General features: G+C 32.4%; 1 long non-coding RNA gene across 1 annotated transcript in view; it reads left to right on the top strand.

Annotated features, from left to right (window-relative positions):
- The first annotated feature begins 6,560 nt into the window (after positions 1 to 6,560).
- The window catches only part of LOC132708004 (uncharacterized), an 87,433-nt gene continuing 66,928 nt past the window's right edge, over positions 6,561 to 27,065 (top strand). Inside the window, exon 1 of the long non-coding RNA XR_009619808.1 lies at positions 6,561 to 6,751. This is a non-coding gene — a long non-coding RNA (uncharacterized LOC132708004). The remainder of the gene's footprint in view (positions 6,752 to 27,065) is intronic.

The following is a 27,065-nucleotide window of genomic DNA, read 5'->3' as shown; positions in this document are numbered from 1 at the left end:
GCCTACATTACTACTAAATATAATACTCCAGATATACGAATAAAACCTATTGTTAACAATATAACATTAATACGTGGAAATAGGAAATTGGAATTTCTAAAGCAAGTGACCTTTCTTTTTTCCAAAGATTCAAAAAATGTTGAAATATACAGGGTGTTTCCTTTAAAATAACAAAGAGATGATGTCGGGGGAGACATTATATGAGAAACAGTTATTAGTTTTATTTATTACTTTATAATTTTTTAAAATTTGTTTTATTTAGTTTTTGTTTATTTAATTGTTATTTGTTATATTTTTTCACTAATATTAATTATCAAAAGGAAAAGACACAGTGGGTACCTTAAAAAAATTTTCAAAAGCCCTGTAGCTCACGAACAATTGTGAGACACATTCCGCTAGTTATATATACCCATAACAGCAGACGAAGCTCCCAGTTAACTGAAGATAACACTTCGCTGACTTCGCGCTAAAGCATTATATATACGCTTGTTATATGGTAAAAGCGCTCTTAATTATTCCAGCCTCTGTATTGGCTAGTCCAAATAAAACTTTATTTCGCTTTCTGTGTTAATAAATATTTTTAAAAATGCTCTGTGCACATGGACAATTAACCAGAATTTTCCGGGAGTTTCTGTGAAATCGCCAATCGTGAACAATGTGAAACCATGTATAAAACCTCAATTTTTCCTAACCAATATATGAATTTGAAAGAAAAAACTTTACTTATAAAATTGTGTCAAGAATTTTCGGATATTTTCAATAATCCAGGAGACAAATTATCATTTACCTCGAGAATTAAACACAAGATTAGGACAACGGATGAAATACCAGTGCATTCGTCCACAAGGAAGAACTAAAACGACAAACAGATGAAATCCTCGATAAAAGAATAATAAGAAAATCAAGCAGCCCATGGTCAAGCAGTTATATGGATAGTGCGAAAGAAAAATAGGGAATCTAAAAATGGAGAATAATCGTATATATCCAATCTTTAACGTAACGGATATTCTAGATAAATTGGAATGTCTACAGTATTTTTCTAGACTGTGCCTTACGGCATTTAACGTAGATAATTTATATTTTGAATGTACCATCAACCTTTCAACGTGTTATGGACAAGGTTTTGAAAGACGTTCAAAATAAAGTATGTATGGTGTTTATGCGTGACTTAATCGTAATGAGTAAATGACTACCAGAACATATTCAAAATCTGAGATTAATATTTCAAATATTACGAGAAGCGAACCTGAAAAAACAAGTGCTTATTTTTAAGGCGATAAGTAAAATTTTTGACATATTCGGGTAGAATGGTATAAAACCAAGTGAAAAGAAAATTGAAGCGATCAAAAAATATCCTTTGTATTCTTATGTTTAATTGGGTATTTTCGAAAAATTAAAAAAACTATAAGAAGGTAATCAATGACACAAGGCTGGAAAAAGAATAAGAAGGTCAAACACAAAAGAATTCATTGATTCTTTGAACACGTACAAAAATATACTAACTTGGGAGTCAGTATTCTATACAAAGATGTTTGAATTAACGGCTGGCGCATCAAAATATGCCATCTCAGGAAATTTATCTCAAGACGGACACGCAATATGTTACGCATCAAGAACGCTGAACCCGACAGAAATAAACTACTCGACAATTGAAAAGCAACTTTTAGCAGTTGTTTGGAGCTGCAAGTATCCTATCTATTCGGACTCCAATTCGATAGTTAATATCTTAATTCCAATTTCGGAAAAACCATTAAATCATTTTAAAAATCAAATAGTATTAACAACAGGAGAAGTAGGAAAATTCTTAATAAGAAAGGAAAATGTGTTTAACAATAATCGATTTTACATATTATACAGATCATAAGGGAATTCTGTAAACCAAAAACTACTTATGCAATTTACTTTCAAGTAGAAAAATTAAATAGAATTTTCGCTGTAACATTGCTGCACTTTAAAAAATTCAGCATTTAAAATAATTTATTGTAATGTAGTTCTCGAAGACATTTACGCAAGATGGCCAACAAGAAAAACTAAGTATATACCATACGATAAAAACAATCGTGGAATAGATAAAATGAAGAAATACCTTTATAAAAAATATTATTTAGAATGAATATTAAGCCTACTTTACGATCATCGACGCATTTTCGCGCTATGGACAAGCGTATCTATGAAAAAGTATAACAGGAGCCGAGGTTTTTAGTTTAACAACGCATCATGGGTCCATTGAAAAGGACCTCGTCGGGGAACGGAATTCAAAAACAAAGACCTCAAAGAATTTTGTAAGTTATACCGAATAGAACTACAGTATTATTAAAAATCTAATTACAGATCAACTAATAAAGAGAGCAGCTCTATACACACAGTGACAAAGTTTACACCTATTTGATCTAAATGACAACGCTATTATTTCTTCTTATGTTCAATCGCATAAAGAAAAAAAATGAAAGTAAATTGTATCAAAAAATAAAAGAATTAAATGATTAAATTAAAGTAATTAAATAAAACAAACGAAGGCATTATTTTAAAGAGAAGAGATTTTACTGATCAACAAGTTATCAAACTAGTAAATCCCATACTTCCTATCCAGATGGATATCGCAAGGCTAATTTATAACAAAAGCATATTTATTTATTATGTAGATTTAAGTCAAATAATTAATCACTTAGAAAGCATAATTAAATTAAATAATTAAAAATAAGTTTAACGTTGAAAATATATCTAATTATATTTCTTATTATGAACTTGCCGAAAATTTACTTTTAAAAACTGAATACCTAATACAAATTACAGTGGCCAAACTTGAGAATTTACACCCACATGTAAAGAACGAGGACTAATTAACGCGGTTGATAACATGGCTAAAATAACTCTCGATGCTGACGACGAAAATTATTATAAAGCAGCAATAAATATATTAGAGTAAAACCAAAATAATTTAGCAAACGAAGTAGAACTACAAGTATCTTGATCAAAGGGTATAATTAATAATTATTATGAAAACATTGCAAAATTAAATGAAAACCAACGAAAAGTTCGAATTGGTCTAAAAATATTCCAAAGTGCAGTATTGACGACGAATTTCTTTACAAGGCTATATTCGTTTTCACGGAATTATAACGCATAGAATTAATCTACTTTTGCAAAGAAGAAACTCTTATTTGACGATATTGGAATAGAAAATTTCCCTATTACGAAAATGAATCTGTAAGAAGCAGTTGTAGAACAAATCATTCAAGGTTCAGTTCTTGCTTGCTTTACCACAGAATTCTGGAACACTGCTAATTAAATGTAATTCCGATGGGTATATGCAAATCGAAGTATCATTGTTGATCAAGATACCAGAATCCTGTCAAATCGAAATAAACGAAGAAAAAATTTTGAATTATGTTATAATCTAATACGGAAAACTTCTCGTTTTACCGAAAATCCAGTTAACGGAAATGAACTCAAGGTCCTGGATACTCCAAATATATCAAAAATTATATTCAACGACACATACCTGCCGAGGGACTTAAACGAATTCATTCCAAATAATTGTTATTGTTTTCGGCATAATCATGGTTCTAATCGTCTACAAACCAGAGAAGGCCACCAATAAGAAAATTTTGAAACGTTTTCGAAAAAACGTCCCGTTATTTAGTTTAGGAGGGAGTTATATATACACATAAATAACAGACGAATCCCATAACTAAGTCAAGATAATACGTCGCTCACTGCGCGCTAAAAGCATTAGATATTCGCTTGTTATATTGCAAAAGCACCCTCAATTATTCCAGCATTTATATCGGCTAGTCCAATCAAAACTTTCTTTCGCTTTCAAATTCCGAACATTTAAGTCGTTTCACTTTCTTTCATTTCGCAGAATCGTATTGTAAAAACCAATCTTTTTTATCATTAATTATCTATTAATCATTATCTACTGAAATAAAATGAAATAAGAAATTGTTTTGATCTCTTTTTGGTAAGTACATAATTTGTTCTTTGTAAGTAAATTGATGACTACAATTTGAAAATTACATAAGATAATTTAAATTGTTAATTATAGGACACGAATAATGTGGTTTTCATATATCATTAAATATATTTCCTGTATTAAAGAGACAAAGCAACCCCTGCATTTAGTTTTAATAGAAGAAATTAAATTAAAAGTATAGGAATTAAAAGTACATTAGCCGGATATATCGAAATTTTCATATAAATTTTTTACCAGATTTAAAGTGACCCAGGAACGAAATTAATTAAAAACTTGCCCCCTCCCAATAATTTTTTTATAATTATGAAATGGATAGACTGTGTTTTCGGTCGGTGAGTTTCTCCTGATAAAGCAAAAACAACAAGTTGCGACCGTATAATTAATGACGAAATTCATTTTAAAGTAACTAAAACAATATCATTGGCCATATAAATTTAAACAGTTTGTTGCAACACTTGAATACTTTCGATCCGCCCGAAATAACGAATGGCGATTCTTGATATAGGTTCGATTCAACGCGGTTTTGCTGAAACTAACAAATACAAACGCGCATATGAATAAAATATGGCAAATTTAGTTTCCCGAAACCGAATTCAAACATCCATCGTATTATTGATAACTATATATGTTTATTATCAGTCGATCAAATATATGAGCAAAATGTATCTAATTTGCAAGACAATTTTAATGAAACTACACAATATTATTAGCAACTCGCAAGTTCAGCCACCAGGAAATGACGAGTGTTGAATGAAAAAGCTTTCTTACACTTCCAGTGCTCCTATCGTTAAGCACCTCCATCTGAATAATAAGTTAACTTGGTGGAGTAACGATCGCCTAATCTAATAAACAACTTTATTTTACTTATTTGAAAGGTTTACTAAAGCAACTGCTGCCTCTTTGAAATTGCTCATCCGCCTGTGATGCTCCCTGTGTCGAGCCTGTGACAATTTCATATTACATCTATGCGTCCAAGTTTCAGTGTTTAACTTTAACATTTGAATCACCACTCACGACATGGTATCTCGTAAATACAGTTCTTGATTTCCTTCTGGTTAGAAAGAGTCGTCCTAACGAGGTAGCCTCTAAAGAGTTGTTTGAACTAAAGAGGGTGCTTATTTAATAGTATCTGCCAATCTTTCTTATCTTTTCAGAGAGATTTTGGATGTAGGGAATATTGGAGTGTAATATAACTTTCAATTTCTTTGGCGTCCATCTCTCCTAGATGAATCTTGCATTGTGGCAAAGGTTTAGCGTTTCTTCCGGGAATGTGTGTTTACGTAGATGGGCGAGAAATTTACTGTCTACTTTGTGTGGGTTTTCGGTATACAGAGGTAAAAATCGGGTAATTGCTTTTAGGTACCTACTAAAATATCTAGAAAGGAAAGAGGCAACTTTCTTGTTTTAGTATATCAAATTTGATAAATGGTCGTGTAGAGATATGGCACAGGTATCCACAGATTGGGCTTCGCCTTCGCAATCATTCTATGTAAAAAAAAATCTTTCTTTTGAAAATTTTTCACGCAGATCCATTATATTTTCTTTGGGTACATATGTTCGTCCTTTCAGGTAGAGTAAGATATTCGTATACAAACTTTACATGTCAAGCATCTGGTTTGGTCATTTTTCAAGTCAGTTTTGCAGACAATAATTGGTTCGATAATAACCAAAATTTCGAAAGCAATATTATAAACCTTAACTTAATGTTTTCAATATTATTCTAAAGTTTGAGTGTAAATAGACGGGTGGGGGATAAGGAAAACTTCTTTCTTAATTTTTCAATCCATGTGTGCTCCTAGTATTTTAATTTAAAGAACAATTTCGTGTATAATGCTTTGCCGATCAAACATCAAACACTTTAGGAAAACAAAAAAAATAAGTTTTGATATTGCAATTTGTTTTCAGCAAAAAATGAAAAACTGCCGATACTAGAAAAACTCATATCGAAAAATCAAATGCAAAATATTGTTTTTCAGTTTTTTAAACACTATAGGCCTTTTACAATGGGCTGTAGCCAACGCTCTCTATAATCAATATACCATATATAATATACCAGAAGACATAAAATGATTAAATTTCAAATGATAAAATTTTTTGGCCGGTCTAGTTAACAATTGATGCTATTAAAATATATTTTTGTTATTCTAAAATAAACCAATTTTTGTTAACCCAGCGGGAAACGCATAACGCATCTGAATCGTCAGCCGAATAGTGCGTTATAGTTTTCGAACTTTTTTAAACGCCGACACCTCAAACAACCGAAAGATTTATCGAAACGCATCCCTCACAATCATTTAACATCAATCGCACAAACGAAATCCTAGCGGAACGGGTCATAAATTTCGCAAAGTCGATCGAACGATACGTTAAAAAAAAGCGAAGTGAAAAAAAAAATAAATAACTGCAAGCGCGCGAACGTAAAAAAAGACAACAACAAAGGCAATACGTCACACGGGCGCACGTGAGCCTCTGTATGCATGTTTGTTCAGAGTTTTAAAAACGCGCATTCCAAAACAATAATACTCAATCAATGATAGCTATGAGCCAATAACCAAATGGTACGGGGGCTCCACGTTCGGGGGTAGGGGGATACGTGACAACCCTGTTTACAAATGTAACGATTGATTCTTCAATGTTGTTTTGAACCGCACCGATATGTCCACACGCTGCCGCATCTAGAGTGCTTTTGTGTCTGGTGATGGTTTTAAAGTGCGTCGACGGATTTGTCTTGAAGATCCGCCCGAAAATAACTTCAAGCATGCTCCGAAAAAAGAGGTACGTTCGTAACGATCGTTGTGCGTTGTTAACGTATTTCGCATTTTGAGCACGCTTTTTGCGATATTGATTTTTCGCCCGCGTCAAAATGCGTAGGCCTCGGATTTTCGCCTCGCTTTTTCGACCTACCGTCCGACATTTTCTTACATAACGCTTGCGTAGGTACGAGACTTTGAATTATCCTCAAATGCAGTATAACTTATTTTGTTAAGGGATATTTTTCATAGCTTTTCCGAAAATTTTGTAACATGTATTTCGTAAAGCACTTGGTTAAATTAACGTTAAAACCATCAGGTTAAAATAAGTGGGAATCTCTTTACATTTTTAGTAAATATGAGAAATACTGAGAAATCAATATTGTTTGGAATTGGTGTTTTTAATAATTTTTGTTTTCCGAATTTCTACCAAAATGTCTTTAATTAATTTTTTCCTCTGGCGCTTATAATATCTAGATATGTACGCACCTAAACATTTTAATACTTAGTTCATGGTTTTTGATGACTTCCCTAGAAATTCTTAGCGCTAATATCGTTCGAACAAAACGGTTTTTCGCTGTTTTCTGTGCTAAAATTTCATTTTTTCGTTATTATAAGATGTGTAAAATTATGAGAAAAACTACACGAATATTGAGCATTATAATTAGGATAATTAAGAAATATATCAGTAAAAAAAATTAGAATCACTATAATCATCATCATCAAAATATTTGATGTCTACCCTGATGTGCCTAACCTCCTAAATTAAATAAATTCGCATCTAGTTTTATTCATTTGAAGGTGTTTCCAAATTTTAACAAAAAAAAAACTTTAATAATAATATATAAACTTTTTTGTCGATAATTTTATTGTAGTGGTATAGCTGCATGATATGTCGATCTTAACCCAATTTGTTTGCGTTTATGTTTAATTTATACCTCAGGAAACGCCAGGTGTCCTATATACTACGAAGAAAGCCTGTGGTAAATTAAAAAAAAAAATAACAATAACGAATCCTTAATATCTTTTCCAAAACAACGCATTTTGTATAAAACCTAGATATTCTATAGAATGACTAACGATTCCGACAATGTATGAAATAATTTTTTATATATGTAATACCTACACATTTCAAAGAATACTTATTAGTCATAGAATTATGGAATGCCTATGTAAAACTTAGGAAATGTCAGAAATAAGAGTCGCCTTCGCAGGTGCATTCAAATTAATGAATAAATTGCTCGTGAACAAAAAATCGAAGCTAGATCTAACAAAAATTGATTCACCTTTGCCGGTGGATATGTTACTAGTCAAACTCCATTCTCATACCAAACTAGTTTTGTTGAGTTAGTGAAAAGAGCAAAAAGTAACCAAACTTGTTATAGTGTTTAAATTTCGCCCAAGATAAGCCCCTTTGGTCAGAAAAAATACTACTTTTTAGTTTTATGAAAAAGTATTTATTTATTTATCAAAATTAATGTTGTTCCCTTCAAAGTAATCCCCGCCAGATATAATGCACCTGTTCCAACGTTTCTTCCAATCCACGAAGCACTTCTGGTGAGCACTTTATTTATCCTGATGCAAAATCTATGAATTGTTTTCCCACAATTCCGGACATTTTCTTCGTATTGCTTCTTGCAAACGGGGCATAACCTCTAGGTTATACTCTTGATTGCCCGTACGACCTTGTGGTAAGAACTCTTGATGTACTACCCCATAGTTAAAGAAAACAGTAACCAAAACCTTGACAATTGATCGAACTTGGCGTGCTTTTTTCAGTCTTGGCTTGGTCTTGTATTGGGGTGATTGGGCTCTGGTTTCGACTTGATAACCATATCAAACTGGATTCACCATATGCCGTTGTGAACATTTCAAGCGTTTTGCTGCACTGTATTCCATTTTTTATATAAAATTTTATCAAATTCTTCGATCCATTTTTTTTGACCGCCGGAAAATCGCTCAACACAAAGAACACATCTAACGCTTCTATTTCACAAAAACAAGCAAACGTGCAAACCGACTGAAACTGTGAACATATGATTGGGACCTGTGTACCAACATAATATACTTTTTGAACACACATCACATTGTAGAATTTCAGGGAAACAGCCTTTGTGGAAACATGACTAGCATGAAAAGATAGGTTTGTTTAAAAAAAGGGCAAAAATCACAACACAAGGTTGCAATTACAAAGTTTGAAGGGACCCAATATACATCTATGGCACTGCCAATAGGATAGGCTTGGGTAGGTACAGGGTTAGTTTTTATAGGATCATCGATAAAATGAATTGAAAACTTATGAAATAAACGTATGCATTTTTTTTTATCAGACTAGTAATACATATATTTTTTTAATCTTTATTTTCTCTGCGTACCACCCTAAATTTCATAAAATTGCACAACCAACTGTAAGGTATGAAAATTTGTATTTACTTTTCGCAAAAACAAAAAGAAATCTGCCTACTTCACTATACTTATGCAAAATAGACACTTATCTAAGTCAATTAAAAAAAACTGTATAGTGGTCACCACATTATGTCAATCAAAGATCGAGAAATCAATTATTAAGTCTTTAAATTTGGATAACACGCAAACTATTCAATCACCGATAAGTAAATACCGCTTTTTAAATGAAAATTGCAAATACACAGAGCTGCAACAGCGTTGGTTTTTTTTGTATTTCTAGAATAAACTATAACATTTTCCATCTCGATTCCTTTCTTTAAAATTTCGGAGTAACTTTCTCACGCTTGATGTGAGATGTACAGTGTGACAAAATTTGTCATTATCTGTATACGTAAGTATTTATTTGTAAATATTTTCGTCTTTTCTTTGCCTTAGAGTTGCAACATTTTATACAAAACAAAACGTTTTATTTTTGTGCATTAGTCTATCCTCTGCCATTAGTAATTACTGTTTCATATGTGACTTTTGTCATGTTGCATATATAAAAACAACGATCCTAGCGTCAGACAGGACAGGCAGCACACAGTAAAAGTGCAGATTCCTTGTTTAAAAATTTAGTTCAATCTAAAAGTTAATAAAACATTTTGCAGGAAATATTGGGATTCCATTTTATTTGCGGCAAATAATTTTTCGAGAATCGAGAATCTCTATAGTACTTTGACTAAATAAAAGCAATATTAACTTTTGTGTAGTGTGTTTTTAACTTTTCTCATTACTTCTGCGCAAAAAAAAATACACACTGTAAATATTGCTCAGTGCAAATGTTTTAGAAAATTTTGCATTTACAGTTTATAATAATGCATTTAGATTTGCAACGATTATAGCTAAATATTAGTCAAAAATGTAATGAAGTCGAAAAATCAAAATTACTCTTGAACTAGATAGATGAAAGGATTATTTATTTGACTGTATTAATGTACAAAGCATATTTACAGCATGTCCATGTACAAAAAAAATGTATACAACTAGATAAAATCTACATTAACTAGGTATAAAATCATAATACATTACATACAAAACAAACAGGCATTAAAAAACAAAAAAATTGGAAGATATCGATCACAATCAAATAGTGACCGCCATTAAGAATCAAACAAAATTCTTATCACTTGTTTGTATTTTCTATAGAATAAAAACAATGTTGCATAAAAAATGTTTTTATTTTGGCTTTAATATTTGTCAGAGCTGTGTTTCGAGTATGAATTTCTTCATTAGGTCTGTTGTCTGTTGGGTTTCTCCACAGGATAAAAGCATATGCCAAAATTGAATGAAAAAGAAAATAGTAGCTCGAGACTAGATAATCTTTTCTAATTAATTTTTTTTTTCGTCGAAGTAAAAATTGTACACTTACCAAATAACCAATATGGTCCCTTTCAAGAAAGCCCGGAGTAACTCGGTTATATATTATTAGCATTTAAACTAAACTAAATTTGGGCAAATTTTCTTCGCCCAAGGATTCTGTAGTTTGACTGCATATCATTAATTATGTAATAATTATATACCGGGTGGAACAGCGGACCTTTGTCGTCTCCCAGTTTTTTGCGAAATAATTACCAGCAGATGGAATTCTCTTTCCAACAATATGCCAGTGTTAAAATTTATTTTCAATGTAGTTTAATAACCAAAACCAACCAAAACAGATTTTTTTCCTATATTCTGTGGCAAATGGATCAGATGGAAACGTAATATTATTTTGCAAACAAAATGTATTTACGTTTTATTGAGTGTTGATGAAAATAGATAGTAAACAAACATTTACTACAAATTAAATCTTTCGCTACAGCGGTTGATCAAATAAATTTGGTTATGATATTACTAAGTCGTCAGATAATTCTTCCGTTTGTAGCATATATATTTCTATAATAAATAAATTAATAAACAATATTATCATTTCAGTCTTGCTCGATGGAGTTCTATATGGAGATTATACAAGGTAATTTTTTTTCTCTAAAATGAAAAAAATCCTGATAGTTAGAGTGCACTGAGACCTACTAACATACTACCAATCCTTTCAAAAATTGTGGAAAAAATTATGAATCTCCAAATTTGGGAGCAGAGTTGGATAGGTTCACCAGAGCATCAATTTGCCTTTTGGTCAGGCTATTTTTGTTTCGCTGTTAGGATTAACTTGTGCTTCCAAAGCTTTTGACAAATTAAGTCATCAGGTACTTCACAACTAGTTAAGATTTCATTTTTGAGCCACTTGTTTTTTGTACTTGTACTTGTAAAATGAGTTGCCTTTCTGCGTTACTGTGCTACCTATATGCAGAAGAAACACAGCTTTATCTTTCTTTCCCTCCCAATGAGACAGCAAGTGCCCAAGGGATGTTAAACGAGATCTACATTAATTTAATCTAAATTAAGTACTTCACAAGTCGCAGTATCCAGTTAAATGCAACCACAACACCGCGTATAATATTTGGCAAGAACAGGGACACCATTAAACCTGGATTTAATGTTACAATTGGAGATGACTTAATGAGTTGTAATGTTGCATTTCTGTACACTCCTTCGGTAAAAGTCACATATCAACAAATGCATACAAAAAGCAAACGGTAATCTAAGATCTTTATTTGCAAGTCGTAAAGTACTTCCAAAAAACTAGAAACACCCTAATATGATATTTTAGTTTTGTGCCAATTTAATTTTGTGATGTGGCGGCCCATGACAATCTTGCCTTGGATTTGGTGGTATACGTAGAAGGATGATAGTTTAACACAAATCACAAGAAAACAGATGATCAGCAATGAGAAATCACTATTGTTTCATAGTTTTATATACAAGCAAGCACTTATCTAGTAAGAAAGATTAAGTTTAGGACCGATATTTATCATTTGAATTTAAGGTTTCTGTGTTACATCTCACCTGCGTTGCGCTATACCTCAGTTCGAAGGATGGTTTTCATATTAGGTGTATACAATAAACAATTCCTCACAATCGAAAAACTGTGAAAATAAATTCTTTCAAAAAAAACGGCACTCTATGGGCGTTGAGAATATTTTATTCCTGCTTTATACCTGGTGCATATACCCATATTCTTAACTTTATATTATTCGTTTACACTACTGCTGTTGTTTGATGCGGACCCCTTTTTCATCTACTATTGTAGGTATTTTCGGAACTACTCTTTGATCAATTTTAATTATTATTATAAACTAGTTTTATAAAAATAAATCGCCTTTTCTTTACTAATTTTAAATTTTTGTTCGAACTTGCGTTTAATGATTTTTTAGGGTTATGCAATATATCACCCTAGACCTTGCTTTAAGCAGATCCTCGTACAATACGAAGTTTCTCCATGAAACATGATTAGTCAGTTTCATACACTATTTTTGCATGGCACCGTAATTAGATATCTACTTGGAATTATCTCCTTTGAAATGCGGACGAATGAAACGGCTGGCGCAACAATTTTCCAAACCGCCAGAAGGCCCGGGCATGCTCAGTATGCGTTTTCGGGAAAATTGATTTTTTACTGCCCTTCCCAAACGTGCAATTCTTTGCAAAAACCAGCACGTTGTCCCGATAACAGGTTTCATAATGACGCTATCATTTATTATTCAAAGCTCGTTATTTATGACCTCGCATTGACCAGACTTCATATTCTCTGGTGATGCCAGACCGGAGCGGCGGCGGGAGGCGGTTGTTTTAGATTTTTGCTGCAAATTTGGTTATTGTTTTCGGGCGGGTTTTTGAATGCGCGTCCCGCACACAAAAGACTATAATGTATAATGATAAATAGAGCTGGAAACTTTTAAGCTTTTTGCCCGGTTGGTCTGAGAGGATACATAGAGTTATTCGCGTGGACTGCACTATTCAAAATTTTGGAGAACTAAAAATTGAAATCTTTTCAAATTTCACAATCTAAGTTTTAGATATATTTTGGTAGCAGTGTGTTGCCAGTTTTACCCAACAATAGAATTTAAAATAAAACACAATATTTAATTGAATATGCATCTTAGCATCTACGCATTTTGCGGGAAAAAATAATATTTTTTTAGAAAATTAGTTAATTTAGGGCCATAAGTGAAGAAACATCATCTATCAGGTTAGAATGTATGCATAAAACATCGTATGTTAAATACAGCATGTGTGTGTTATGTTACAACGGAGATATATGATAAGTATATGAATGTCCCAAAATAGTGCATGTTATCATACCTTCCACTAAGTTATTGATTAAATTGATTGCTTCTATTATATACACTCGGAGAAAAAACGATGAAGATTTGAACGATTTGATTCAAATTAAATATCATCTTGCTCCATTGGTGCTCTTTAATAAATCAGTAGGACCCATATGATTCTATAATGTCTTCTTGAAACTAATATGTGCATTAAAACTAAAGTATTTTCTGCGTTTGAATTGAAATGGAAACCATTGAAATTATAATAACTCAGATAATAAAATAAGCATCACCAAATATTATTTAAAAGCAAGAAAACTCACTTTATATATATATATATATATATATATATATATATATATATATATATATATATATATATATATATATATATATATATATATATATATATATATATATATATGATGACACCATATTCCGGGATATCATCCGTTCGCTCGTTGGACTCCGACTGGAATCCTGCAAATCCTGTTATATCTATATCTAATGCCTGTGTTAAAAACGAAACTAATTTTTGCCGTGTCCAATGTTGTATGGTTGGAACCATAATATAAATCTGACCTAATCTAAATCTGGATTAGGTCCTATATTTGGTTTGCCCATTCTTGAACGATTCTTAATACGCACATACGTATGAATTCAATAAAACGGAGCTAAAATTGGAAAATTACTGATTCGTCTTTGACGATAGTACGTAACGTATAGAACGTATAGAATGACGATGCAAACTTTGGGTTCGAACACTTCGGAGCGCGAGCATTGAAGATGCCAAGTGAGATTTTGGCGAAACGTCTGCAGGATTCCAGTCGGAGTTCAACGAGCGAACGGATGATATCCCGGAATATAGTGTCATCACATTTTTCCATCCGTGAATCAATACGTGAGAATATATATATATATATATATATATATATATATATATATATATATATATATATATATATATATATATATATATATATATGCTTTTGTTGAAGGCACCCATGTAGCACAGACTAACCAAAACTAACCGTAAACATACATAGCTCACAAACCCATGGCCAAAGAACCGGAAAAGTCCGAAATGGCTGGTATTTTAGAGTTTAGAGTATAGTTCTGCTCTCCGAAAGAAAAAGTAGACTGATAAATATAAAATAAGATTCTTTAATTAATTTAAAATTAAATAACCATAAATAAATTAAGCGGTATGAGAGATCCAGAAAGTACAGGTTATGTTAATGTAGAATAATTGATATGTAGTTACATTTTTGAATATTTTTATACTTTTCGAAATGACTGAATGATTGACATTGACTACGCCAAGAGTTTAAAGGCTGCTATCTAAACTTTAACCATAACTCTAGCCAGAAATTCTAAGGACAAGTTGAAATATCTAACAAATCTACGTAGCCCTCCTGATCTACCTTCATTTTTTCCACCAAATTTATTGCCACGTACTGTAATGTTCCATATCCATGTAAACAAAGTCGTAAATTGATGGACACCATGGTACACAAAATCGGGTTATGCCAATAACGTGTTGGAACTTTTTTAATTTCCCAAACAATTTTTGAAAGCCGGTTCTCGTTTAATCTGAGAACTATCTCGAAACTTCATTTAAAACTTTGGTAATTTAACTCGACCAGTCAATAAAAGTGACACGGAGTGATATATTTTAAATCACGAAACACAATTAAACTTGCAAAACCACCGGATAAGCAATAATGAAGCTTTAAGTAAATTGGAAAAAGTTAAAATAGTCGCCTCACGAAAATGTCTAGACGCTCCTAAGGAAAACAATTTTAACTAATATGTTTCATATTTTTCGCAAAAAGTTTGAAACAAACCTAAGTCAATTAGAAACAAATAGTTAAGTAACAGAAAAAAACTTTTGATATTAGAGACACCCCATTTCGGGCAACGTAATTTTCAGGTAATTAGACACAGTGATAATATTTTTCAGAAGCTTTTTTGGAAGCATAAGCACTTGATCCAATTACAAGGTGTGAAAAACAAGATCGCCTGAATTGTACTGTTAGTTCGCTCGAAACACTATATTATGCAACAATTGTGGTCAACTGCATTTGAGTCACCAATTTATTGGACACGAGCGAAGCGATAATATTTTTGGCATGACGACGGCTACAACTTAATAATGAATTCAAACAGAAGCATAGGACAAAAAACCTATACTATGATTATTCTGTTTGGGGAAATGCTTGCTTGCCGTATCACTAAATCTATGATAAATATATTTTTGACAGCTGTCAATGTGACATATTTTAATGGTTGTCAGTTTGACAAATACGTCATTTTTACATGCAATGCGCGAGTATTTTCCACACCGTGCGAGAAATATTTCTCGCATTGTTTATATTCGTAGGGAAATAGTAGTGTAAAATTCTTCTTCACTATTGTCCGTCCATTAACAACAATAACAACATGGTATTTCCATAGAAACAGAAATATAGAAGCTATTTAGCAACATGACGTTTAAATGGATAATAATGTGTATACGAATAGTATATGATGCAACAAGTGCGGTAAACGGCATTTGACTCATGAGTCATGAGCGCATTTTTAATAAACAAGTGCGTTAAAAAGTTTACCGAACGTGTTACATACTATACTTTTTGTACAACCGTTAGTTTTTGGGCACATTTTCGCAAAACAACACGAATACATTCACTGACATGACCGTCAGAATTGACAAACGTCAAAATTCAAAGCGTGGGAAATATCTCCGAAAATATCCGATTGCTCCCAAATCCGTGCGGTAAAATCCCGGAAATGTCCGAAGTGGCTCGGATTGGTGGGAAACGAGACTGACGTGCTAAAATGACGTTTCCCGTCGTCTAGATCGATGTGTAATTATGTAATTTACAGACGGAAGTAGAAAAAGATATTTTAAGGAGTTACAACTTCAATTCACGAATTGTATATTATATAATTATAAAGCCGTCCTTCATATATCTTTGCAAAAGCAACGGCGATCCCTGCATCACGATATTAATGTAAAACCCAAATAGCTACTAGGCACATAGAGGCCCTGCCGATGCTCATAGTACAGATATTCATGAAGCAACTATGTTAGAAAATTTTGAGAAGATCCATTCATCATGTGCATGTGCATACGACCACCAACCTGGCCACTTACAGATCGTCAATAAGTTTGGATGCGGTATTCTTGATGCAGTATTTTGTTAAAATTTGCCTAGATCTCGTTAAATATTCTTGAAAACCGAGTTAAAGGTTTGGAAATCGCTGTTTAACACACAGCCACATCGACGCGTGACATGTATGATCTAAGTGGCTTTCCACCCAGCCAACCCTAGTCAATTAAGGCAAAAAAGGCGAAGATGCAAGATATGGTTTAGGGAGTTGTTTCTGACCAGTGAGGAGAATAGAACTCTATCCAAAAATTTTAAACGTATGGATAGACAGGATTTTGATTGCGTCCTAAATTTGATATCTCCTCTGATTCAAATTTTCGGTTCTGTCTACCGGCTAAAATTAAATTGTTTTGCACTCTCAAATTATTGCCAACTGGTGATAACTATCCTTCGCTCATGTACCTTTTCAGAATATAAGACTCGACAATTTCTTCTTTTATTCCAGAAGTCTGTCAAGCCATAATTCAGATTTTAAAAGAATTTATTGAGGAAAGTAAATTTACACGTTCATTTGTATGAATTACAGATATTACAGATGTAGTAAATCAGTAATATCATGAAATCGTGTTCCATCGGTTGAAGACGTATTCGTTACGAAGCGGCAATTCACTTTAAGAAAGTGGTCGTACAGGGTCACTGTGTAGGAACTGGAGTCCAAAAAGTTTGAATGGAATTGGATGCTGACGTTCACGCCGACGACAGGGTGAAACAGCCGCTTGTTCCAACTTTCAGCATAAACACCTTTATAACAAAGGCAGAATATCGCATTTTAAGCAATATTCCTTAAAACTTAAAGTCATATTTCTTTAAAAATATGAGATTAAAAATCTTCTGCATTTTAATTGCAAAAAAAAATCATGAAACATAATTATAACTTCAAGGTTTTAATCAAAATTATGTTTTAAAGTGCTCAAAGCGAGAGCGGTTTAGGAAGTGTAAACTATAAAATTATTCCTAGTCTTTGAGATGAGTTGAGTTATTATATTTAATAAGGCATTTTCATAATAATGTCAAAGAACAAATCCATTGCTATCGACGTCAGAGTAAATCAAAATACAGTGACAAGAACGCGAAATAAAATATATATTTGTAAAAAAATGATCTTGAAAAAGATGAAGCAAAAGGGATTGTTTTTTATTTGGTGTTTTCTAAACACTGTAGGTCTGTTACATATAAATAGGAAGTAAAAGTTTTATATTTGGCTAAAATGTGGTCACTGTTACTTAAGATTCTTATGCTCTAAAGATTTTATAAGAAAATCGAGAACGTTTTGCGAATAATTCGTAGGTTCACAGGTATTATAAGAACAGGTATTCTAAACTCAACTGTTATCATTTTAAAACAAAAAACGCAAGTTGGGTTTTATGGTGTGTACTTTCTACGCATTCGCAACTCTCTGTAGGAACATTTACCAACATTTAATATTTGTAGTACCAAAACGCTAGAATATCGAAGTCCTCATGTAGGTTACAGAACAGAGATTATGATACTGTGACAAAATCTATTTCTAATTTAGTTCTCGGACGAGACCCCATTACTAAAGTTATTCTGTATGCCTCACCTATATTATAATATAGATATGTTAATTTAAATTTTAGAAATGTATATTATTCAACAAATGCATTCTCGTCTCTCGCGTGCCAACCAATTTTAAATCAACTCGTTGGGACATTTTTGATGATTGGCCATATGCGGATCGTCAAAAACTAACAAACCAATTTAATCTTGCACAAAATAAACGCATCGCGCGAAAACTTCGCCCAGTTGAATTTTCTCCTTTTCATTAAAATGAATTCCCGAGCTCCCATTGTCCTTCCATTTCTCCTTTGCACTAATGCATTAAAATTTTCATAGTATTGTGCCACGTCCGAGCAATAAAGGGCACAAACAACTTTTTTTTGCAATCAGCGACGCATTGTTACACCTGGACCGCTTTTCACCCTTTTCGCGGGTTCCTTTTAACGAATTTCGAAAGGGTTGCGTCTCACAATTTTGCATAGCGATAAAAAAAGGGGTTAACCGTTCGCCAATAGTACGAATATTAAAAAAAGCAAAGGGATCGCAACTATCTCGTGTGTAAGGATAATGCAGAAAACTGGTTCGTTCGTGAAAAGCGGCGGCGATCTTTTTGTGCCGTTTTTTGAACGGCAACACGTGTTTCGGAGCTATTGACCTTTTGCTTGGGAGCAGATGATTTTTTTGCGCGCGATGTCCGGCAAACGGGTTTATAGATTCGGAATGCATGTTGACGATATGGGTCAGTTTAAAGAGATATCGGATCTGCACGAGATTAGCAATTGCAAAAACCCTTCTTGCACGTGTGTGGTTTGAACCTCGCACTTCGTTTTAAGCCGACTTTTTAAAGGTTTGTTTCAATCAGCCATTTCTGTGTCGCTCTATAAAGGCTTGTTCGCATAAATAAGAACTTTGTGTTCCTACTTTGATTAATACACGTTTCGCTAAAAGCGAAGTATATTTATTATTATTATACGATTAAATTTAATTAGGCAAATTTTTGAGGAATCTTAGAATTTGTAACATAAGTTAGAATTTCTGGAAAATAAGTTGCAATTTCTGGAAAACACCATATTATTAGGTAAATCGACTCATATTTTTTTATCTGTCGAGTTCTGATTGAAACGTCTAAAATCTGAAAGAATTTTCAATTTTTCATATTTATCAACAATTTTGGTAAAAGTAATAAAAAACCTCAAACAAATTTTGTAATTGTTAAATGTAATTTCATAATATTTTGATGTCTCGTACCTCCAGAGTTGCCCATTCTTTATATCTGCATATCTGATGTTTCGATTCGCAATGTCCCGTACGAGAGACTTTTGTCAGAAATTAAAATTTGTTTTCAAGAAATTTTGATTTATTTTTCAGAAATTTGCCTTAATTTTTGAAGAAATTCTGAACATATTCCTCAAAAATTTGGCTTATTAAACTAAAGCCTACATTTTATGTTTGTTGACCTATCAGCGCTTTCGTAGTCTTTTTCAGAAAAGTTTAGGGTAATAAAACCACATTTGTTATGCAAATGGAGTACAAAGTGACCGAACCCACTTTCATTGTTTTGCATTGATTTCATCGCGCATCACTTCTTCGATGGCTTTATTAAACAGTAGTTTAAGGCATTTCATTTTAAATGTGGTGTTGTGTCTTGCTACAAATTCTTTTAGATGCCCTCATAGAAGTTCTAAAGCATTTCTTTAGTTTAGTTAATCAGTTAGATTTCATAAAACTATATGTAAATTTGTATTAGTTCCTTGTTTATCAAATTATCTTCAAATTCAATATTTTTGGTGAATAGCCGGTCTTGTTTTCCCCAAGATAAAGTTGGATTCTTTTCTATCCGTCTTGAATGATAGCTTCCATTGCCAATAACTTACTACTGAATCAAATAAATCAAAATAATCGAAACAGAATTCAAGTCCTCGTGGTAATCTGACGTATGGACAATTATTAGTATCTTCACTTTCCCTAAAGAAACCTTAATACTCGTTGACAGGTCTTCCATGAAAGTACTCGGTATATTTTTGTATTGCCACATTTTTACACCCAAGTTTTCCTACGCGTATGACCGAATTTGAGCTCAACTATAGTGGATATTTATTGCACGGCTACGCTTTGTTTCTCATTTCTTCATTATTATTACTCAAATACTCAAGGCTTAAGACCAACCGAATAAGTCCGCCTTAGTACACTTTGTACCAGCCATATATATATATATATATATATATATATATATATATATATATATATATATATATATATATATATATATATATATATATATATATATATATATATATATATAAAGAAAATTTAAAATAAATAACATTTTTTTAAAATTTGTGAAAAAAAGTTTCCTTTTTTCCTTTTAAAACAGTTCTTTTTTGTTTTGCAGTTTTTTTCTTAGCTTTCAAGTATTTTTTCTGGAACTATTAGCAATATTAATATTGCATTTTTAATATTATCCCTAGCGTGAAATGCTGTTTAATTATTTCCGCAGTACATTTTGTATTAGCATGTAACAAATGCTAATATCTGAAAGAATTATACTTAATTCGTTTCTGTAGACTTTTCACGTTCAAGAATAATTTTGTTCGTAAAAATGTGTATACCTCAAAAGGACTAGGAATAGGGAATGTTTAATAAAATTGAAAAATTATTAATTAATTAAAATTAATATACTTCACGAAAAGGATAGGATAAGTGACTGCACCACTTTATAAATTTGTTTGCATAATAAAATTGCAGCTGTCGGAAACGACGTCAAAAGTATAGAGTATTAAACACAATCCGAAAACACTCAGTATAGACGATAACAACCCTACATTGGTGATTGACTTAACTTAATAACTTTTGTATTTAACATTTTTCTATAAAACAAATAATAAACGAGATATACTATTTTCACCCCCTATTTGAAGAGAAAGAGAAATAAATAACAAAAAAAATTGGAAGCGATTTAAGCGGTCAAGAATGAAAATATCACCAATTTATTTTTCAGATTATCAAATTTTACATTATCATAAATCTGACGCACTGTAACTTATTTACTATCCAATTAGATAAAAATACAAAAAAACACATTCTAGTATCCCGAAAATTACAATCTACAACTTTAATAGGCAATATTTCCAACTCTGGACCCTTCAATTGAGGACACTGAGTATCACATCTATATTTTTTTTTAACCTGAGTGAGTTCAACTCACCACTCAACCGATACAAAGCATATGGATTTTGGATCATACTCTCCTAAATTCAAACTGGTCCGTACAAAGCCATCCGATTTTAATCATTTTGATTAGTTCGTTTATGGGAATCCTCGACGTGTAGCTTTAATAGTTTTGAAATAGAGAGAATTTACTCCTTACACCGCGAAGTATTTTAGTGTGCAGGGGAATTTCGAGAATTCAATTAGGAGTACAATGTAAATATATGAAAATTATGTAATAAACGTTGTTCATAAGAAATATGGCAGTAGGTGCTTTAGGTTTCGCCCATCTTTCTTTTAAATAGCATAAAATAAAACCCAAAGGGATAAATATATCTATTTAGAACTCGTATAACTTTCAGTAATAAATAACGTTTCTGTCGAAATGAATATCTTTATAGCTTCATAACTGTCTGACTCCTGCAACCTTAAAGTCTTCCTCTTCAATGATATTCTCTATTCTTTTCTCTTCTTCCTTGCTTTGAGTTGTCTTTTTTAAAAATGTGAAAGTTCAGTGCTATTATGAAACGTTTTCGGAGAATCATAAAATAAAGATTAGCAACAATTACTGTCGATTGTGAGCCAATAGGCAAAAATTTAATATAAGCTTTATATGTTTTTTATTCCTGTAAATCGCCTACTCAGGATTGCACAAAAAGTTAGGTTAAATGTTGGGAGAAATTAATTACGAAATATTATACATTTTTTTCGATTTCGATTTCGATTTTCGATAGAGTCTTAAGAGACATTGAAGATGAAATCAAAATCAACGGACAGACTGTTAATAATCTTCGCTATGCTGATGATACAGTAATAAAAATACTGAAGGAGAACGACTGGGGCTGAAGATCAATATAGACAAGACGAAGGTAACGGTCGTTAGCAGAACACGAAACATGCAATTAAATATAAGAGTAGAAAACAAGGACATCCAAAAGGTCACCAAGTCCAGATATTTGGATAACTGAAGATCTAGCAACAGCATTCATTAATATGAGAACCTTGCTAAGCAACAGTGGACTTAACGCTTCGATATCGCTTTGTAAAATGTTACATTTGCTCCCTACTGCTATATGGTGTAGACACCTGGACCATAAAGGCCAATGTGATGAATCAATTGGAGAACTCTGAAATGTGGATATTTAGAAGATTACTCAAAATTCCATCGACAGATCACACAACAAATGTTTAAGTATTAAATCGAATGACAAGAGAAAGACAACTGTTGCCAATAATAAAAAGAACTGCCTATCTGGGTCATATATTTCGAAATTCCAAGTACCAGTTCTTAAAACTTAAACTTAAAAAACACTCACGCACGCACTCTTTAGAGAAGATCGAGAGGAGTATGCTAGAATTGTCGCCAACGTCCACTAATTGGATAAGGCACGTTAAGAAAAAGATATTCTACATAAAACAGATAGTACAAACAAAACTTTTGGAAATGTTGACTGTTGGTCATTTCTTCTTGAATTGGCTATACTAAGTTAAAATTTTAATAAATAAAAATAAAAAGCCTATTGTACTAGAAAGGTCCTACCATTTATTTTTTGTAATTTGTTACGTTTGACATTAAATTCTTAATTTCATCTAATAAGTGAGATATGTGAATAAAAAATATAAAAATAAACATCCGTTTTGTGCTTTTGTTTACAATTTCTATGTCTGCTGATTATCTTAATTTGTTGATTTGTTTTTTGTTTTCTATTCAAAAAATAATGGTGGTAGAACAGGTACAGTACGCAACTCGTTAATAAAATTAAAAAAAAAATACGTTTTGGTTAAATATTTTTTTACTTTCATACATATATTTACATATACATTGACATATAGTTACTAATACGAAATATTGCTTGTTACGCTGGAATTGAACCGGAAATTTTGAAGAACGGTTTGGGTATCTTTTGGCAAACTGAAAAAAGTTTTCGATTATTTCGATTAATTTCGGAGAAGTTTGAAAAATTAGGGGTCATTCACAAAGGGAATTTCGGTGGGTAGAGTGGTTCAGTGATTTACCTCTCGCTCACTTTACCGCGAAATATAATATTTTACTGGTTTTCGGAGATTCTGCCACGTCGAAATGTAAATTTCAGCGCCCGATGTCGAAACAGACGTTTCGGCATCAACAATTTTAAGCTTCGCACGGTCCGGCGAAATTCAGTTTTAATAAAAACGACATGGCGCGCGTGATACCAAACAATGAAACGAAGACGGGGGCCCCGCGCAGCTGTTTAAATAAATTCAAGTCTGCTAAATCATATTTACGATCCGAAACAAAGCGGGCCCCGTGCTAGGAAAACAGCAATTCATAAAAGTTTTCCCGCCGTGCACGAGTGGAAAACAAAAGTTTAGCCGCCTCGTCGCCGCACTCCTTCTTTTATCATAATTATTAATTTAATTTATTTATGCGTTAATTCGCAGAAACTTTACAACATTTATTTTATTTACCGGACGGCGTTTCGGGGTCGGAAAGTTGGCGGTAGAACGGGATGCGGCGGCGGCGGCGGCGGCGAGCGGCGGCGGGTGTGGTTCAAAGAATAACTTATGCAAAGTGAAAATGGCCGTCGAGAGAGTGGTGTGCTAGTCGTTAAAAACAGTGGGAGGAGCTTAACCGGTGGGCCTAAGCCGCAAAAGTTGTGCGGGCCCGGGTCTAAAAACTTCGTCCCCGAAGGGGAGAGGGAGCCTGTCGCCCTCCCTACAAACAAAACCGGGCTTTATCTCTGCCAACTTTAGGGGAAGTTTTCGTACGAGCGCCGCGTATCTGTTGTATAATTAACTTGCCTTTTATGCCATTTTGGGTCTTATTTGGGATCCGCGTACGTGCCGACAATCGTCGCTTCTAAAGGCGCCTTCATGCGTACGTGGATTATCTAACTTTTTAAGGGGCGATTTACGCGCCGCCGGTAACATTCGTTTTGATGAAGAAGATTTATCGCGGTTTTTGCGTTGGACTTTGTACAAATTTGTTCTGCCGAAAGTCTGACAAGCAAAAAGTGGTAAAGCCGAGATATATCACGGTGTTTAATGAAGGAGAATAAATCTTGGCCGGATCTGCGGCGGTTGAGGGCGGAAATAAATACGTTGTCCGTTGGAACGTACGAGTTTGGTTTTGAAATAGATTTGGTTTGCGTCCTGGCTCTTCTGGACATCGGGTTCAGCTACGCCTTTATAGACGAATAGACGCAATTTATTTTTTAAAATAATTTTGTCATTTTTAACTTTCATTTTTCAGCTTTATTATATCAGAAATATTTCATTATTTATTTATTTATTTGAAGTAACTATTGTAAGTTACAACAGGCGAAGTCTAGTCTTGCGACTACTCACACTTAATCGTATTTGATAACTTACTAAATATAGAAATTACAAAAAGAAATAAAACGGAAATTTTAACAACAATCGAGGTTAATGATGCAAAGATTAACGTTAGAATTTTATTAATTATATACATTATATATAGTATATATATTAGTATCTTACACGATTAGTATGCAAGGGATTTTACAACATTGGAAAGTATTTCGGGAACACATTAAAAACATGTGACGAAACGTGTGCGTTCATATATAATATGATATAAAAAGTTGAAAAAATTGAAACTGATTTTTTTAAAATTAAAATAAAAGTTTCTGTGAATGTTCAATTCTTCATTTGACATACAGCCTGAGATCTCAAGTAATGTACCTGTATCCCAATTACTACGTAATAATAATTTATAAAAGTTGGTAGAAAAACGGCAAAGTGGCATTTTTGTTACGTTAAACATTCCAAAAAAATGAAAGCAATTTTAATATGTATTATTTTTACAATATATTTTATACCATAATTCCATTCCTTAAATACAGAAAAAGTTATTTTTAGTAAAAAAATATCCTATTAGTTTAACTAACTTTTTGTGAGGCGAACTGTTGAACATAATTAGTTTTTTCACGGAAAAATTCATTTATGATAGTCAAATGTTAATTTTAAATCGGTGCAAATTTTCTTGCACGACAAGCATTCCCTACGATCACATACTCCAGTCACAGCAGTTGAACAGTTACGTCTCCTGTAGTGACGTAATCAAAAATGATCCGTCCGTCTTAGCTATATTGCTACCATTTTTTAGAACAGTAACAAACAAAATTAAAGTAAAATCTGACTTATAAAATTGTTACTCTATGATCTTAGTTTAGGTCACTAAACTCTAATTTGCCTGGTTTTAAGAGAAAAACAAACGTTTGAGATATTAGCCCATTATAAAAGTAAATTAAGTGAGAGAAGAATCTGCTATTTGCTGATTTATGCTCTTAAAGTTTCTTTTTCTCTTGTACAGAGGTTCCAGAGTTAGTGCTACTTTTCTGTTGAAATAGATATAATTATAGTTAAATTCACACTAACTGGAAACAGTGTTAGTATTTTTTTTTACACTAATATAATTTATTATTATTGTTAATATTATATGGGTAAATAAGTATAATACAGTCTTATATTTTCTCTTCTCGATTATTTATTATTTAATATCTAATCTAAGTAATCACATTACCTATAATTAGATACATATTACTTCAAGAGAAAATTTTTCTGACACTTCTAAAAAGAATATTGACATTTCCAACCGTTTGTTTTCAGTTGATACTATAGGTACGATCTTTTTTTAATTGTGACACAAAAGCTACTTTTTAAACTGCCACAAAATTTTCTGTTTGTTTTTTTTCTTATTATAAATTATACATTTTAAAGAATATTAAAATTAAATAGTAATTAATATTTATTTAAGGTGAGATAACTTTAGTCAATAATATATCATAATAATAATATTAAAATTCTCTAAAAGTCAATTAGCTTCAAAAATATTTTTTTGTAAAGTGACCGCCAGGACAAATTCTTCCACAGACTAAAGGTTAGTTGGCTCAAGGATGTGTGTTATTGCCTAATCCGTTTTTATGACATTATTTTGCCGCATATTTTTAAGCAGTATATAGTATTTGGTCTACTCATCGTAATAACATTATATTTTTCACGACACCCCAGGCTGTCTGTCTTCTTCTTCTTGCCTATCATCAACACCGCACTTGAAATATCGCCATTTCTTCTTGCTTTGGGTCGTCTATCTAGGAGAGATGGTACACCAGATATCGCGAAAGTTTAGTGCAATTATGAACCACGAAATAAAGATTAACAACAATTATAAGGAAAAATTTAAAGGTTAGTAAGTAAAATTTATTAAGTTTCAAATAGGTTGTATGCTTGTGAATTGCTATTTTTAACATAACTTACTCAAAATTGCATAAAAATTTAGGGGACGGTATATACGACATGTGTAAAACAGAGATATTGAAAAAGGTCATCACACTCACTTGGATTTCGGTCCCCGAATTGTAATTGCCAAATATAATAAATCACTATCAGTCTGTGACATACATACATTTCTAATACACTCCAAATCGCCATATTTTCACTTTGACGTAATCTGAGAAAATATTTTTTTTCTTCAAAAAGATATAAGGAACGCAAAACAGTAAACCTATTAGATATAATATTAAAAGGAACATAACCTACGATAGAGTATAGTTTGTCGAGACCTAGCCCGTTTGTGACATTTTCTTAGACATTTTTTTAAGATAGCTGCAGTGTTTTATATTGTCTCGTCGCTGCAGGTATTAATATATGGGCGTTTTATTTGCAATTTGGTCGAGTTTAGAGCCTTATACATGCGGCACGATTTCTAACATCAGTATTATACATTATTTGTTGATTTTTTAAACTGTAGGAAGCGATACATCTTTTACAACCTAATAATATGCTATTGCACTAATTGATAGGGATAAAAAATTTACTCTTTCTTATAGCCGCATTTCCTCCTTCT

The sequence above is a fragment of the Cylas formicarius genome, unplaced genomic scaffold, assembly GCF_029955315.1.
Source record: "Cylas formicarius isolate icCylForm1 unplaced genomic scaffold, icCylForm1.1 PGA_scaffold_10__41_contigs__length_53128322, whole genome shotgun sequence".
Lineage (NCBI taxonomy): Eukaryota > Metazoa > Arthropoda > Insecta > Coleoptera > Brentidae > Cylas > Cylas formicarius.
This window is presented reverse-complemented; position numbering and strand designations above follow the sequence as displayed.